Source organism: Pteropus medius, unplaced genomic scaffold (genome assembly GCF_902729225.1).
Source record: "Pteropus medius unplaced genomic scaffold, Ma_sr-lr_union100, whole genome shotgun sequence".
Lineage (NCBI taxonomy): Eukaryota > Metazoa > Chordata > Mammalia > Chiroptera > Pteropodidae > Pteropus > Pteropus medius.
Window position 1 is genome coordinate 956012 of NW_024344433.1, and position 3510 is coordinate 959521.

Here is a 3510-nt window from a genome sequence, read left to right on the forward strand (position 1 = left end):
TGTAACACAAAAAGAGAGAGTGATATTCTGTTTTCAACTGTGCTAAGCTAATCCCTAAGCCCAACAATTGTGCTGCTATTTTGGGCATCTCTAGGTTCTGCCAGTTGGAAGTGAGTGTGTGGCTACTCTACATTGCCTTCCCCACAACCTCTCAACTAGATGGTATGTGACAACTGGTGTTAGGCTCAGACCAGATTCTGCCACATGTACGTATGTTAGTGATGAAGTTCCAAAAGTCTCATAGCCAGCTCTGTGGCCTCAGCGAGGTTCCCATTCTCCCTTTGGTAAGGATTCTGGCACACACTGCACTCGTTTCTTAGGGCCACACTAACAAAGCACCACCGTCTTGGTGGTTCAAACAACAAAAATATGCTCTCACATTTCTGGAGCCTAGAAGTCTGAAACCAGGGTGTCGGCAGGGCCTCGCTCCCTCCAAAACATTGGGTAAAATCCTCTCTGGCCTCTCCCAGCTTCTGGCGCTGGCCGGCAATCATTGGTGTTCCTGGGTTTGAGCTGCCTCACTCTAATCTCTGCTTTTGTCGTCGCATGGCATTTTCCTCTTCTTATAAGGACATATTGGATTAGACTCCAGCATTACATCATCTTTAACTTGATTTTATTTACAAGACCCTATTTCCAAAAAGGGCATATTCACAGGTGCCAGGGGTTAAGACTTCAACATGTCATTTTGGAGGACACCAACCCATGACACACACCTTGTCAGAAGGAATCACTCCAAAGCCAACACAGAAATGTCTTGACCATAGGACTAGCCAGGCTTCTGGCTGAGCCAGGTGATCATGTCTTTTGTAAAGAGAAGACCAAGTTGGGTCCAAGGTCCTGGTCTAATTGACAAGTGTTGGACTGCAGTTTAGACTCTGGAGCATCAGTTTGTAAGAGCCAGACTCACTACTTGAACAGCTCTTATTAACATGGGAGAAAAATAATTTCTAACATTCCTGTGTTAATTAACCCTCTAGGGCAGGGTTTCTTGAATATTTTGTGCTATGGCCTTCTTTGGTGGTCTGGGAAGCCCATGGTGCCCTTCTCAGGAAAAAAAGAAAAATGCTTTTAAATGAATAAAATACAATGCATAGAATTGTAGAGGAAACATATTGAAGTACAGTTCTCAAAATATTTTTCTGAAAATTTATGCTCTACTAGTAATATATGTGCTTCTTTATAAACACTTTAAATAATAAGATCTGGTGGCAAGTCTAATGATTATTGTGGTTTTAAAGTCATGGTGAGTATAAATAATCCTTGGAGGTACTACAACAACTAAGATCAAGGAAAAACCCAACATTTGGCCCCTGCGGAACCACTGGTGTGCCCCTCCTGCCACAGCATGCAGCCTGCTTTCACAATGGAGGGAAGCACAGTTTTTCAGTTTGAGGATAGTGAAAACGAAGATGTCATTTCTTCCCTATCCAAACTGACAGAACTGTGTCTGACCTTGGGAAAGTCTTTTAATCTCTTGGGGCTTCAGTTTCCTCTCTATTAAATCTCTGAAGAATTTTCAGTTCAAAAATTATTCTGTAACAGTCTATGCCCATGCTACCCTGAAAAAGCTCAATCCCATCTGATCTCGGAAGCTAAGCAGGGTCAGACCTGGCTAGTACTTGGATAGGAGATCACCTAGGAAGACCAGGTGCTGTAGGCATAAAAAATAAAAAAATAAGGGATTATAAACTGAAAAGGTCCTTATGATCTGTGAAGTCAACCAAGGGTTGCTTCGCCTAAAAAAGAAAAAATTTATTCTGTGACAGCATAATACTTGAAGGAAAGCATTCTGTGGACTTTGAGTATTTACCACTTTATTGTTTTTGATTATTTTAATAATAGTGTTTTAATTGTTTTAATCAAAATATTACTTAAATATATAAACTTAAAACTAGATATAAACTCCTTATACACAGTTTTAGAGATGTGAAACAAGCAAAGCAACAAATCCAATAAAATTTTAATCAGTATATATACTAAATTTCAATTACTTTTACCTATTAATAATTGACATTACTAAGTCAATGTAATAAATAATACTGGTTTGCTGGATCTAAATTGCTGCTTACAACAGGAATATAATTTTCCACAGCAATGCCTCTATCACCGTGTTCTATTTGAGGACTCTCTGCTCCCATCATTGTCGCCCTTTGAACTATGGTGAAATTTTCTTCAAGCCATGGCATTATCTGGCCTTTACTTTGGAAGAATGCACTGATTACATATTATGTCTTTCTTTTATCTTTTTTCTGAGCCTTCAATTATTAAAGTTTTTATCATGAATTGAATATTAAATTATTTTTCTGCTTCCATTGATATGATCATGTGACTTTTCTTTTTTAGCCTAGTGGACTATTTTAATTGATTTTTGGGTATCGAACCAGTCTTGAATCTCTAGAATAAATCCCACTTGTTTTTGTGGTATAATTCTTTATATATATTGCTGAATTCTATTTGCTAATGTTGTGTTAAGAATTTTTGCATCTATTTTCATGAGAGATATTGGTCTAATCTTTTTGTCCATTTTTTTAGCTTCATAAAATGAGTTGGAAAGTGTTCCCTCCCCTTCCATTTCCAGTGTAGTTTGTGTAGAATTGGTGTTAAATTACCAACCTCTTGGTAAAATATTTGAGACTGATTATTTTGTGGGGGGGTGGATTTTTAAATAATGAATTAGATTTCATAATATTTATAGGGCTATTCAAATGAGCTATTTTATAAATGTGAGTTGTGGTAGTTTGTGTATTTTGAGGAATTGGCTCATTTTGTCTAAGTTGTCAAATTTACGTGGGTAGAGTTGTTTGTAGTATTCTCTTATTATTTTTTTAGTATGTACAAAGTCTATAATAATACCCCTGCTTCATTTCTGATAATAGTAGTTTGTGTTATCTCTTTTTTTCCCCTTGTCAATCTTGCCAGAGATTTTAAATTTTATTGATCTCTTAAAGAAACAACTCTTCATTTCATTGGTTTCCTCTATTTTTTCAATTTCAATTTTATTGATTTCTGCTCTGATCTTTATTTCCTCCCTTCTGTTTGCTTCAGGTTTATTTTTCTCTTATTTTTCTAGGTTCTTGAGGGTAAGAGCTGAGATTATTTGAGGCATTTCATCTTTTATAATGTTTACATTTAGTGCTACAAATTTCCCTCTTAGCACTCCTTTAGCTGTGTTCCACAAATGTTGAGTTCAATTTTCATTCAATCCAATGTATTTTAAATTTCCCTTGAAAGCTCCTCTTTCACCTATGGATTATTTAAAAGTATTTTGTTTAGTTACCAAGTCTTTGGAGAGTTTCCTGTTCTCTTTCCATTATTAACAACAAATTTGATTCTATTATTATTGAAGAACACACTATCATTTAAATCCCTTTAAGTTTGTGGAGGTTTGTGTTATAGCCAAGGATGTGGTCTGTCTTGGTATATATACTGTGGACACTTGAAAAGAATGTGTACTTTACTGTTGTGCAGAACTTTCTATAAAGGCCAATTAGATCTCCCTGACTGATG

At 36.3% G+C, this 3510-nt stretch overlaps 1 pseudogene; it reads left to right on the forward strand.

Annotated features, from left to right (window-relative positions):
• Positions 1 to 1544: 1544 nt before the first annotated feature.
• LOC120610328 (uncharacterized) lies at positions 1545 to 1663 on the forward strand (annotated as a pseudogene).
• Positions 1664 to 3510: the final 1847 nt, after the last annotated feature.